Source organism: Adiantum capillus-veneris, chromosome 25 (assembly GCF_014529385.1).
Source record: "Adiantum capillus-veneris isolate H3 chromosome 25, ASM1452938v2, whole genome shotgun sequence".
In the NCBI taxonomy this organism is placed as follows: domain Eukaryota; kingdom Viridiplantae; phylum Streptophyta; class Polypodiopsida; order Polypodiales; family Pteridaceae; genus Adiantum; species Adiantum capillus-veneris.
Window position 1 is genome coordinate 115,327,227 of NC_140955.1, and position 14,587 is coordinate 115,341,813.

General features: G+C 43.6%; 2 pseudogenes; one reads left to right on the forward strand and one right to left on the reverse strand.

Annotated features, from left to right (window-relative positions):
• The first annotated feature begins 3,778 nt into the window (after nt 1-3,778).
• Nucleotides 3,779-6,613, forward strand: LOC147425506 (uncharacterized; annotated as a pseudogene).
• A 1,398-nt stretch (nt 6,614-8,011) lies between these two features.
• Nucleotides 8,012-8,906, reverse strand: LOC147425507 (uncharacterized; annotated as a pseudogene).
• Between the last annotated feature and the right edge of the window lie 5,681 nt (nt 8,907-14,587).

The window sequence follows — 14,587 nt, forward strand, 5'->3', positions numbered from 1 at the left end:
GTATTGCTTTTCTTTCTGCTTCTCTTTCTGCTTTGTCTTCTGCGTGCCTACGATCCATTTCTGCTTTGCTTTTTGCGTGTCTGCGTTCCATTTCTGCTTTTCTTTCTTTGCATTCATGATCAAATTCTGCCATTCTTTCTGCATTTCTTGCTTCGCGTTCTAACTTCCTTTCCAGAAACAACTGCTTCAAATCCTGCATAGGAGTTGGTGCAATCTTTGTCGTAGATAGGGAAGGGTCGGAAAAACCTCCTAGTGGGGAAAATTCTTCTTCGCCTCTCTCATGCTCATCACCTCCAAGCGAAGTATCCATTCCGCTTCGAGTGATGACCATTCTGAAGTCGTGGGTTCTTGTGGTCTGGGTTCTTAAGTTCTCGAGGAACTTGGGTTCTTGGGGGGTCTTGGGTTCTTAAGTTCACGAGGAACTTGGGTTCTTGAGGTTCTTGAGGTCCTTGATTCGTGAGAATCTAGGGTTCTTGAGGTTCTTGATTCATGAGAATCTAGGGTTCTTGAGGTTCTTGAGTTCTTGGGGTCCTTAATTCGTCAGAATCTAGGGTTCTTGAGGTTCTTGAGTTCTTGGGGGTCTTGGGTTCTTGGGGTTTTCTTTCGCTTGCAAATCGCATTGGAGAAGGATCTTCTCTTCACACGAGTTCTACCCTTTTCTGCGGGCGCACCCCTTGGCGGCCTTGCGCTCACACCAAGGTTGCTTTTCCCCACCTCACGTCGATTGGCCGGCCGCTAAGTGCACGGTCCGCTCTCAATGAGTGAAAAGAGACACAAGGGGAGGCTGGACAAGCCCTTCTTTCTTGGGGTTCCTGTCACTCTTCAACAAAACACGATTAGGAATCGCCACGCCCAAGTAAACTTGGGTTCGTGTGATCGCAACAAGCAAAAACATTCTTGTGGTTCTTTCCTTGCGTAATGCAGAACACTTCCAAAGCTCTGATACCAATGTAGGTGCAGCAGAATGAATGTTGTATTTTCTCAAGATTAGTGATCCTTATTGCTCAAGGTTCCTTTTAGTTCTTAGGGAAAGAGAGAGATTTTCGTCTTATGGAGAGTGCTATGATCACGAACAAAGTGAGTGGATATTGTGCGTGCAAGTGAATGAGACTGAGAGAAGGAGAGAGAAGAGATACGACACCCGAGAGGTTGTAAAACCCTCCTCCGAAGGCCCCACTCTCGTCGACGAGAGTGGTCTAATCTTTGATTGCACAAAGGTGTACAATGCGTATGCAATGGACTGATGCAATGGGACTATGCCGATGACGACGACGGCGATGACGACGATGACTCGATGGCTGAAATCTGAGTTCTTCTATTCGCCGAATTTCAAAACTGTTTCGGTGGCTGAAAATGATTGTTTGGGCTGCGTTTTATGGCTGAAAAATGAGGTTTCTAAGGGCTGAAAATTGATGGTCTTTACGGGATGAATCTGCTGCACTTTAGGTGAATAATGCGGGTCTTAATTTGCTGCTGAAATCCAAAAACACCAGGGGCTGAAATTGGTCCTTCTGTCGTCGGGGTTCTGCAAATGCAAAAATGCTAGGCTGATCTGCTGTGTCGTGATGATGCCGGGGCTGATCTGCTGTGCACAAATCGCCAAGGCTGATCTGATGCAAAAACGTTAGGTCTTCTGTGGAGAAAATGCCAGAGTAGTCGCGGGGGTTGGTCTTGCTGAGAAGTTGCATGTTGAGCAAGGTGCTCCTGCTACCTCTTCTGCCATTTAGTGCTAACTTGGGTTTGCTTATATATTAACTTAGCAAAATTGTCCTACCTACTTTTGTTGGAAAGTCACTTAAAAATAATAAGTGAAAATACCAATAAATAAGAAAATAGGCTAAATGCACTGGAAAATTTCCCTAATTGATGCTAATGGATTCTGATGGGAATTCCGATGATCATGCTGTGTGCAACCGGAGGATATGCATCTATGTTAAGTGACTGGGCATGCACGGTCTACGAATAGACTCACAAAAGTGCCAGATCACTGCTAATCTAACTTGATCGGACTGACTGAACCTTGCTGTGGTGTAGCTTGTCCACGGACACATAGGGTTGGGATGTGTCACGTGACATGTTGGGGGCAAAATAGCATATTGCAATGTAGAGTGGCCTCCCTATCTCCGCTCTCACTCTGACCCACATATATATGGCTTGCTCATCTCTCTGAACAGTACGAATGAGGGGTTGAATCTCCTCCCTGATAGGACTGCCACACCTCTTGACCCCTGTCCTCTATGCGTTGATCTCACATCTTGCCTCCAAGTAGTCTCCCCATGGTATCCCGTAACTCTAGGTAATGTGCCGCCAGGAGTCTGATGCGTTTCCGAGTGAAAAATTATCTTCCATTAAAGCTATCCTCAAATGCGCCTACACCTAGCTTCATTGATCCATTACAATTCCATGCTGCCATTTTAAGGCTAGTCCCATAGGTCTCGCACCGTCATGCGGTGCGCTTTTCCATCACCACTACTCTCCCTCCCCTGTAGAAAGCAATTTTCCCTTTCTCCCTCGATGCCTTGATCTTTGGCATCAGCCCTTGCATGTGTGCTACATGTGTTATAGTGAGGTCATCACCCAAAAATATCCAAGTTTGCTTGAGTGTCGGTCTCTTTTTCAGGAATTCCTTCCTAGCTTCAAGTGTAGGGAAACGTATAATGAGTGCTCTTTCCTTGGGCCTTCCTTTCTCATCACTTGCCTTCTTGCCAACTCTCCTAGCACCTATGTGTGTGGGTTCAGAAATACCCATGCGCTTCAAGAGCTCTTGCACTTCTTCTACTTTTCAATGTCTTTGAGACCTGTAGCGCGCAAATGAAGGGCTCTAATCTTTCTCTTTTGCTCCTTCTCAATTGTCATATTGATGATAGTGGATGTCGTTGTGGCTTCAGGCATCTTATCTTTTCTTTTGTTTGCGTCCTCGATCCACTTTTCAGCTTTATCAACCTTCTCATGTGTTTTGAATAGGTGCTCCGCCCATAAAGAGGTTGTTTGCGCCTTTTGCTCTTCCTCTTCCCGTAGATTTTTCACCTGCTCCTTAAAGATTTTGAGCTCCTTTATCCTTGAGGGTTGATATTCTCCCTCCTTTGCGGGGGTATTTTTGCAAGCTGTAAGGTCTCCCTGAAGTGCTTCGATCAATGCATCCTTCGAGGATTCAAATGTAGCAAGTGCATCCTTTAATCTTTTTTGCATCACGCATTCCATTACATTCACTTCTACACTCATAATCGTCTCCATTTCGGCCTTCAATGATGTGTACATCTCGTCACACTTACTAAGCATCTCTTTGTCCAACTCTTTCCACATATCTGCATACATAGCTTTTTTGTATGTCTCCGCATTTGCATACATCTCTTTTTCAATGTCACCTCTCAAAAGGCTCAGCTCCGCCTTGAACATCACCTGTACCTTCTCATAAATTAAGTCATCTTTGACTCTAGACAGCTTCTTTGCTCTTATTGAACCTGGCAATAGTGCGCTCTCACAAAACCTCCGCCTAAATGTCGCTTCCGATTTAGGCAGGGTTTCATAAATATCATCGTCCTCAAGGTCAGTTGATTGGTCCATCCTCAGAACAAGCTCGTGCTCAAAACCTGCACCTGCTTGCGCTCAGGAAGAACCCAATCCTCTTATTGTGTCTTGTTGCCCTTGTGTAGGTTCACCTTCTACCACAGCAGGCTTGAGCCTTTCCTTGGAGAGCTCGCTAACATGCTCTTTTCTTATGAGTGAGGCGGTTGTCGATGGCCTAAGTGAGTTTCTGTAGCCTTTATCCCACTTTGACATGCGAGCTAGTGTACGTGGCAAATCTCTGGGTGTTAATGTATAACAGTAAGTGACCGGATGTCTCACCTTTCTTTTTCCATTTTGATGTTGTGTATGTGTCTACTAGATACGGTTGTGGCAAGTGTGCCTGCATTGTGCATGTGCTGTCTGCAGATAGTAGCGGCGATAAATGGAGAGGTAGTTGAGGGAACATTTAACAAATGGGGGAGCAGCGAATGGAGAGAGGTCGTGGGCAGAAAATGTAGCAGTGATCGGGGACAGCAGGTGGTGAAAGCAGGCAGAGGTACATGGGGGATGGCGTGCAGGTCAGCAAGCGCAAAGCAGTGCAGTGATGCAAAAGGGCAGGAAAGGAGGGGAGCAGCGCAACAGAGAGTAGGTGCCATATCTCTGGGTATTGTTTATATCAATGTGTGGCTGGGTGTCTCACCTTTGTCTTGGAGGTTTTATGGGGTGTGTGTGTGTGTGTGTGTGTGTGTGTGTGTGTGTGTGTGTGTGTGTGTGATGAAATGTGAGGATTCTACTGGATGTGAGTGCATGTGTTATGTGCAGATAGCAGCGGCAGTGAACGAAGAGGTGGGTGAGGGAACAATGAACGATGGGGCAGCATTGAATGGAGAGCTGCATTTTTTGCCCACACGCCGATCTAGATATCGGACTCTATGTCTACATGGCACTACCAGTAACCGGGGGTGCCCGTACACATAGAGTCCCCCCATGTGGGCGTAGAGGTTTAAACTCACTAATGAGCACTTTAAGTTAAAAGCGGTTGCGGGCAGGGACTGAGCACCGTGCAGCTTTTGGCTTAGTGGTTGAGCATTCGAGTTCGAGCGCACGGACCAGGGTTCAAACCCTTCCATGTTTAATCACTTTTTGGTTCAAACATCCCCCCCTCACCCGCTGCCTTGGAAAAAAACTAAGGCATGCAAGTTGACCAGCGATCGGCTTGACCGGTTGCCAAATGTGACATGTGGTGGACTCTAGGGTGTGCCAAATCCTCTAGAGTCCAATATTTAGAACAAGCCGCCACCCACCAGGGGCAGCAGGTGGTGAAAGCAAGCAGCAGTACATAGGGGATGGCGAGCAGGTCAGCAAGCTCAAAACAGCTGAGTGATGAAAAAGGGAAGGAAAGGAGGACTGCAGCTGGGGAGCGGGGGAGGAGAGAGAGAGAGAGAGAGAGAGAGAGAGAGAGAGAGAGAGAGAGAGTTAACATCTATGAAATGCATGTTTACTTTGTTGTTCGAGGGTTTCTGTGTGTGAGTGGTGCTTATTTGCTGGTTGGATTTCTTTTTCTGATGCATATTTGATTGAGTGTGTGCATGTATGGTCCACTAGACCGGCTGGGTGTCTCACCTTTGTCTTGGCATTTTGATGGTGTGTATGTGTATGTGGAGGTGTGATGAATGTGAGGATTCTACTGGATGTGAGTGCGTGTGTTGTGTGCAGATGGCAGATACAGTGAATGGAGAGGTGGGTGACGGAACATTGAAGGGGAAATAGAGAATGGAGAGGTGCCCTTTATTGCTCCATTTTCTGACCACCAGGGACAGCAAGTGGTGAAAGTAGGCAGTAGTACATGGGAGATGGCGTGCAGGTCAGCGAGCTCCAAACAGCTGAGTGATGAAAAAGGTAAGCAAAGAAGGGGAGCAGTGCAGCAGAGAGTGGTGTCATAGAGAGAGAGAGTGTTAACATCTATGAAAGGCCTGTTTACTTTGTTGTTGGAGAGTTTCTGTGTGTGAGTGGTACTTATTTGCTGGCTAGATTTCTTTTTCTGATGGATGCTTAGTTGAGTGTGTGCTTGTGTGGTCCACTAGGCTGGTCGAAGTTAGTTTGTAGGATTATTTTTTCAATAAAAACCTTTTCTTGGAGAGGTTTTGATATCATGGAAGCTGAAGCTGAAGCTCAGAGTCTTTGAAAGCAAGCGCAATTTTTACAGATTTTGAGCTTTCTTGAAGATAAAGAGGAGCTACCCAAAAGGAAATGCAAACTAGCCGAAAATTCCCTCTTCACATAGCGTACAAGAAGCGCTCACTTGTCCCCTCCATTACCCTACCATTCAGCTTCTACACCGAGCACCAGTTTGGATAGAACCCTCTTAAAGCGTGTAAAACAATTCTTGTTTGACAAGTTGTATAAAATGGGCAGGGTGTACACACTAAGTGGATCATCTTCCGGAACAGGATGGATTTCGACACCGCCGTCTGTAGTTACTTGTGCACATGTAGTTCACGAAGGGAGGTCAGAGCATTTATATTTTCAAGTTTCGGATGATAACACGACTGTGAAGTTAGTTCTTTGGGTGAGAACAAAGGCCGACTATTAAGGTGATTACAAGAGGAATGTGGCGTTTCTAGAGCTCAAAAGCATCATGAACTCAACAGCTCCGATATCCACGCTTGAGATTGCAGCATTGATGCAGGTCGGCTCAGCTGGACTTGCAAGTGTGTTACGGCAGGTGAGTTCTTTGAAAGATTTAGGTGAGTTTAAGTTTGATTTTTTTCCCCTACACTTTATGTTTTGTTACATAGGCATGCTAGCTCCATACTCTTCGTCGTCAGCACTCAAGTTACAAAAGATGTTGAATTCTAGCTTTGTGGAGTTCCACTTGTGGAGTTTGGCGATGACAAATACAAGAGCTGACAAAGGCTTCTCCAGAGAAGCCATTCTCAACCAAGACAAGCATATCATAGGGATGATTCAAAGCGGGCAACATGAGGTGATCAAAACTGTGAAATTAATTTTCGTCGATGAGATCTCCAATGCCACTTGTATAATTTCTCAGTTTGTATTTGTACCTTCCATAACTGTTCCAATGGCTTTTTGTATTGAGTCTTGAGATTCCATTTAGTTAATTTTGTTGGTCTTGACTTTGTGAAGTATGAAGATATAAATTTAGCCGAGATGTAATTTTTGTCATATTGAAGGCATTATGTAAGGATCTTATTTGAGAGACCTTTTCCCAACTGCTTGGTGAAATTTGTGAGTTTTCTGCATACATAGTACTTTGCTGCCACCTTTCATGTCTTCTTCTCTACATTCCTAGACTTTTACTTGCATTGACATGTGCTTTTACGGGGGCATATCTTGCCATGGAATTCCGCTTTGTGCGCTCATCTTGACCGCTCAGTGTGTGTGTGTGTGTGTGTGTGTGTGTGTGTGTGTGTGTGTGTGTGTGTGTGTGTGTGTGTGTGTGTGTGTGTGTGTGTGTGTGTGTGTGTGTGTGTGTGTGTGTGTGTGTGTGTGTGTGTGTTAGAGAGAGAGAGAGAGACACATCATAACCACTTGATTGCTATTGTGAGTAAACCCAATGTATGGGGCAGTGGCCTTGCTCTTTACAAGCAAATCAGTAGTATGTCAATCTATTGTGGAGGTCACCTAACCGAGTGACAATACAAATCTCAAACCGATCACAGCATCAATAAAACCTACAACTCGGCACCAGCCGTTGATTGCAGTGCCAACTCTATCTCGATCATCGAGCAGCCGCACCCGGTAATCTCCGACATGATTATCATTATCATAGGAGTAGTTGCCACACAACTTTGCTAGGAGACTCTTGCTCTTGGCAGTAGAGGGAAAGCCTCAACAACCTTCGCAATGAACAAGAGCTAGGTCGGAATGAATGTTACCATCTATCTCTTTCCATTTGCCCCACAAATTCCCCTTCACTATTTGAAACCCTCGAAACTTGTAGTCTTTGTTTAGCTTTAAACCTTTTCTACCCCAGTTATCTTGTATTTTGGCTTTCATCATGATGTGGTTTCAACTATAGAGATGTAATCTGATTTGCAATGAGATCATAGAGTACAAGCTCTGTCTTGCATCGCTTGATGTAGACTCTCTTACACACACACACACACATCCAACAGTCTGCAACGCAATGAGCGGAGGAAGCGACATTCCATGGCAAGATATGCCTCCGTAAAAGCACATGTCAATGTAAGTAAAAGTCAAGGAATGTAGACAAGAAGACATGAAAGGTTGCAACATCCAAAGTTAGCAGAAAACTCTCAAACTTCACCAAGTAGTTGGGAAAAGGTCTCCCAAATCAAATCCTTACATAACGCATTCTACAGACAAAAAAAATGCATCTGAATTGACATCTTTATACTTAACAATGTCAAGGTCAACAAAATTAAACACATGGAATTTCAAGACTCTATACAAAAACCAACTTAGCTAAAGATGCCTTGATAAGAGTTGATATAACGACGGGCCTTGATATCATGTCATTTCAAAATGGCACCGAATCACTTAAAACAGCCATTGGAACAATTATGAAAGGAACAAATACAAATTGAAAAATTATACAAGAGACATTGGAGATCTCGTCCATAAAAATTACCTTCACAGTTTTTATCACCTCACCATGTCCGTCTTGAATCATCCTTATGATCTGTATGCCTTGGTTGAGAATGAGTCCTCCGAAGAAGCCTTTGTCGGCTCTTGTATTTCTCGTTGCCAAACTTCACACGCGGAACTCCACAAAGCCAGAATTCAGTATTTTCTGTAACTCGAGTGGTGACGGCAAAGAGTATGGAGCTAGCATGCCCATGTAACAAAACATAAAGTGTAGGGAAAAAGAATCAAATTTAAACTCACCTAAATCTTTCAAATATCTCACCTGCTGTAACACACTTCCAAGTCCAACTGAGCCGACACACATCAATGTCTGCAATCTCAAGAGTGGAGATGAGAGCCGTTGAGTTCATGATGCTTTTGACCTCTAGAAACGCCACATTCCTCTTATAATTACCTTGATAGTGGACTTTTGTTCTCACCCAAAGAACCTTTAACTTCACACTTCTGTTATTATCAGAAACTTGAAAATATAAGTGCTCTGATATCCCTTAATGGACTACATGTGCACAAATAACTACAGATGATGGTGTCAAAATCCATCTTTTTTCGAAAAATATCCACTTAGTTAATACACCCTGCCCATTTTATATAGCTTGTCACACACACAAACGTATGCATTCACAACATAATGCACATGTGTTGTGACTCGTTAAAGACAGGATTATTGATTTCTTGTGTTTGTGTGGAGCTTTGCTCACCTTCGCACACTCATAACAGAGAGCATTACTTTGCCTAAGAGTATTATGTACAATCATCATAGAGGGCATTAGCTATGCTGCAGAAAATTGCCTAAGAGTATTATGTACAATTATGATAGAGGGCATTAGATATGCTGCAGGAAATTGCAAGATTCTTCTTCAGACTCTCTCTCTCTCTCTCTCTCTCTCTCTCTCTCTCTCTCTCTCTCTCTCTCTCTCTCTCTCTCTCTCTCTCTCTCTCTCTCTCTCTCTCTCTCTCTCTCTCTCTCTCTCTCTCTCTCTCTCTCTCTCTCTCTCTCTCTCTCTGAGCCGAAGAGTTCTCTTTTTCTATTTGGAGAGCAGTTCCACACGTCCCTCTCTTTCTCTCTCTAGAAGCGGAAGAGGTAGCGTTAGCTCTCTCTCTCTCTCTCTCTCTCTCTCTCTCTCTCTCTCTCTCTCTCTCTCTCTCTCTCTCTCTCTCTCTCTCTCTCTCTCTCTCTCTCTCTCTCTCTCTCTCTCTCTCTCTCTGTTGTCTAACCGAGGCGGCTCTGTATGTGCAGAGAGTGCCCTGTAGGCCTCTATCTCTCGGAGATGGAGTGCAAGACTGTGAAGCTATTGCAGCCGAAAGTTGTCTGTAGGCAGGGGCCGTTCTTTTTTCTTTTCTTTCTTTTTTCTTTTTTTTGCGGCCCGGGGTGTGCGCGTTGTCCTGCCGTGGCACGTGCATGGTGGGAACGGAAGCTAAGCCCTACAATATTATGGATTTTATGTGTATACCTGAAGTATGCATAAGTATATGCATTTTCTATGTAGCATGCAAAAACCTAGTTGAAGTCTGATGTGTCACTCTTGTTGGGAATGGGCTTCGATCCCGGGCTTCTTTGTGAACGTCTTCTTGGAGCCATGATGAAATGAGACTATAAAACTTACCTCATATCTAGTAGGCATCCTAGGTGGCATATGACATGTATAGCATGGCCAAAAGTGACCTTAGTCATAGTATACCCCATGAGGGGTCATTCTACACATAGTAGGTGCACTTTGGAGTGATTATGGACCTAGAAAAATCCCTTAGAAAAGTGGTTACGAGTTTGTTTGATGTCATCCATGATGTATGCTAAGCTCTCTCTCAATTTTTTATAAAGCTACTCTTGGAGGCTTATGGCGGCAAGGAGAAGATATTTGGAGAAAGATCTAGAAGAACCTCTAGAAAGATCTAGAAGAACCTCTAGATAGATCTAGAAGAACCTCTAGAAATTTCTTGAAGAGAAAGATCTAGAAACTTTGAAGATAATTTCAAGATATTTTTGAAAAGGGAGACACTTGTCGCAAAAAATCCCTTGGATATTTCTAAGCAAATATCTTCTTCAAGAGGCAATTTCACCTTTAAAAAGAGCCTTTTGCTCCTCACTTGATGATCAAGAAAACCATCAAGCAACCAAGCGCTCAAGCAATCCCCATAATCAAGCCACTCTATCAAGCCATCACCCAACCTCCTAGCCATCTCCGTGAGGAAAAATTTCTCTCAATTTCAGCCCAACACATCTTGAGCTTGCTACTTCATGCCTCAAGCCTTCTATCTCCTCACTTGTAATACTCATACACTCTATGTAACCTTCTTTCTTCAATAAAGACGCATTGTTGGTGGCTTGCAAACGGTGTTGGTGACTACTACGCATCATCTACTTCATCAAGTTGGCTACAATATCACAAGTCTTAAGGTGTGCTTCACTTCTTTGGATAAAGCTTGTGTGGGTCTTTGTGTGTTGATTGTCTGTCTCCTCCATTGTTTGGACTACTTTCTGAGCTTTCTTAGATGAATAACCCCGATGGTGTAACTCTTCAACCCTTTCATTTTGTGCAACATATTAGAATTAACGTTTGTATTAGCCGTAAAATCCACTTCCAACAGAGAATTGTGTTTCTCTTTGGGCCGGAAAGACTGCAAGAGATTCTTCTTTCTCCACTTCCTCTTATTTTGCCACTACTAGACTACTCTAATTCTTTCGATGTGCACATATTTATTCTCCTCTAGGGGTTGAGTCTTGCTTTCTTAATATTACTATGAACCAAGAAGACTTGTATACACGGCTCATTCCTATCGCTAGGCAAAATATCTACATCTTTGTAAGCACTAAGTTACAGTTTCAAAGAACCATTCGCAGTCTATTTGGAGCACAGAGACTTGCTATTATAAATGCATCAGTGAACCCTTTCATCCTACCTTTGATTAGATACGATCAAAGCCTTGATGTTTTTATCTTTGTCTTGTTTTGAGGGTTTCACGGGTGCGTTTGTGTGTGTCTACGTGTGAGATTCCAATGGCTACACACAATGAATTTTCTACAAACACTAAGCTTGCTGAAGTGAAAAGCTACACAGTCTCCCCACAAACCCTCACAGCTAGAGGCCCGGCGCCTTCCTAGCAAGACCGCCAACTCTTTGACACACTTTTTGGTGAACCCGACGCGAAGTTTGTCAGGGTGAGTTAGTGGGGATCTGTAAGCTACTTCAACCATGGGTGATCATCATCCGCAGCAGCAAGGTATGCCTTTTGATCCCGCTACGATGCAAATGTTTCAAGAATTTGCCTTGTTTATGCAACAACAACATGCTACAGAAAGAAGAGAAGTGTCAGCAACCAAAGCTATTCAAGCAGTGGTGCACAAAATGGATCAGTTCAATGGGAAAGATGTGACAAAGTATCTTCGTGGCTATGTAAAGGAGATGGAGTTGCATCGTGTGCCAGAAGATGAGATGCTCCAAAGCTTTGATCTTGTTGTGACTCCTGAGATTAGAGAGCATGTGAGAGGAATCAGGAATAAGCATGGAAGAAATTGGGAGGAGTTCAAGCTAGCGATGAAGGAGGAGTATTTCATGGAGGACTCTGAGAGAGTAACAAAGAGAACTTTCCTGGAGTGGGTAGCCAATCCGAAGGAGGGGCTCTCTCCAACAGAGCTACTCAGGGAGTTTGAGCGACGATATGCTCAACTTACAAGGATAGAGAAGGCCACACTTGACTCAGAAAAGACAGAGCTCTTCTTACAAGCAACAGGAAAGGAGCTCCAGGAGCAATTGGAGCTACTTCTTGAGGACAAAGATGCTGAGCAGGGACTGAAGACAGATTGGAATGAAGTTAAAGCTGTCGTTTCATTACTTGCCAAGCGCCAAAGGAGACGGGATAAGATGGTTGTTGGTAGTGCACCATCTACCTCCACAGCTTCTGAAAAGATGGTAAAGCCTTCTTCCTTTATACTTCCAAAAGTTGATGACACCATAATAGATGAGCTTATGAAAGGTATGAGGGATTTAAAAGTAAAACTCACAAAGCTTGAAGAGAAGGGGCAACCATTGGCACCATCTTCAAGGCAAAAACAACAACCTAAAGAAGGTTTTGTTCATAGATGCATATGGTGTGACAGCACAGAGCATGCTAGGAGAGAGTGTGACAGCTTCAGTGAAGCTTTGAGAAAAGATCTTGTCTTCTTCAAGGATGGGAAGATTCACTCAAGGGAGACAGGTTTACCCTTAAGGACTAACTTTGGGAAAGGAGGAATGCAGAGTCTGGTAGAGTATATGGCCACTACCCATGCCATCTCTGCATCTGAGGCATCTACTTATACAGTCAAGATTGAACCATTGAGGAGTTTTGAAGAAAATGGTAAGCTGTGGCCTAGTGCTATGGAGCTAGCAAGGAAAGGAAAGCTTACAAGAGAAATCCTACATGATGCAGGTGACTGTATTCGTCTAGAAACAGGATGGAATGATCCTGTGGACTCCTTGTCAGTGCATGCCTATATTGCAAAATGTCAAAACAACGAAGTTTTTGTGGAAGAAAAGCGCAGGCGAGAGAGTGGTGATGAAGGACCATCAAAAAGAATTACTAGGAGAAGCGATACAATACCTCCTCGAGCGCCTCCAACACGAGAAGCACCCCCACCTGAAGTGACTATGGAAGAAAGTACAACTGGGAGGAAAAAGGAGTCATCAAAAGGTAAGCCTAAAACTCCAACTTATAAGTTACAATCTGATATTGAGGCTGCTACAGACTTAAAGAAACTTCTAGAAGAAATAATTTTGAATAGCAAAATAGAGTTTACCTTGGGAGAAGTCCTTGGCATAGCCAAGCGTGAGTTTCACGAGGAGATCATTGATATCATCAAGAGAAAGAGGCAAACTCTTGTTGACACCACTCGCCCGCAATCTGAAGGAGAAAGCTTAAAGACACAGGTAATACAGGTGGAAGACAGAGAGCATGATGAGGATGTCGTAGGGTGCTACCATTCTTCTGGAAGAACAAAGCAAGTACAATTTTCAAATGGAGATGAGGAGTACGAAGTCATTCCAAGAAGTCACTTTTCCAGGAATCATTGGGCAAGAGCTACGACAGAGACAATGGTCAAGGTGGGTGATCTTGAAGAGCCATTTGTTGCCTTAATTGACCATGGTTCAGAAATAAACATAATGTCAAAGAGCTTATTCAACAAGTGCAAATTACCAATGGACACAGATCATGGATGGATGGTTAAGGTAGCAAATAATTCATCAGGTGAGTTATATGCAGCTTGTCCAAGTGTGAAAGTAACTATTGGAGATGTAAAGGAAGAGCAGAATTTCTTTGTACAGGACACATCTTCTTATGATCTCATCCTTGGACAACCCTACATTGTAGGGGTTAGAATGGAAACAAAGGTAATGGATGATGGTTCTACTTATGCTAGGATAAGAAGTAAAGATGGAAAACGTGTTGTTCAATTTCTCACTGTCTGTGTGAATCATGAAAGAAATCGTGACAGTCTCCGAGAGCGCCCATTGCCCAGGTTGAGTAAAGAGTTTTATGATCATCGAGAGAGAATGGGTTTTGGCCAGGTACCATTGTAGAGCGGGATTACGATGGTACACAAAGGGAAAGGTTCTCACATAAGGAGGATTTCTGTACAGGTTTTACAGGTCTAACAGAATATGGATATGTCTCTTTTCTAAAATTTGAGAACTTGAGTCGAGGTTCACGCAAGCATATACATAGTCTACAAAAGGAGTGGAAAGAGCATGGTCTGCTAGGTAACAATGAAAACATAACAGGTATGTTTGAGGAGTTTTCTTTTGTGGACACATTACAGGATCTGCAGTCTATAGTAGATTATCCTTCACATGACCAAAATGAGATAGTGAAAGTGTGCTCACTTGAAATGTACAATGTGATCGAGGCATTTCAAAAGGAACAGGAGGATAGAAAGCAAAAACATGAAGTAAAGGTGAACACCAAGTACAAGACTGTGGCAAAGAAGGTAAAACCAGTGGCACTCCCTTTGCCAAAGGACTGCAAGGAAAAGTTAGAACAGGCTTCTTTGCAACCTAGTCTCAGAAATCCAAAAGGGATTGGACACAGGTTTACAAAGGATTCTCTAAAGCAATTGAAGATTGGGAATGAGGACTCCTTGACACAGGTTGAAAGGGAATGTTTTGAAGAGATGCTCTCTAAACATGGAAAAGCATTTGCATTTGAGCCACATGAGATAGGATGTGTAGATCCTACCATTGTTGCTCCTATGGTGATCTTTACCATCCCTCATGTACCTTGGAACTTACGGCCAATACCAGTTCCAAAGGCTCACTTACCAAAGTTAATTGAGCTGCTAAATGAGAAGATCAAGATGGGTATTTTGGAGCCTTCATGTGCTCCATACTCAAACAGGTGGTTCACAGTACCAAAGAAGAATGGAGCTTTGCGCTTCATCCAAGATATGCAGCCGGTCAACAAAGTCACAATCAGG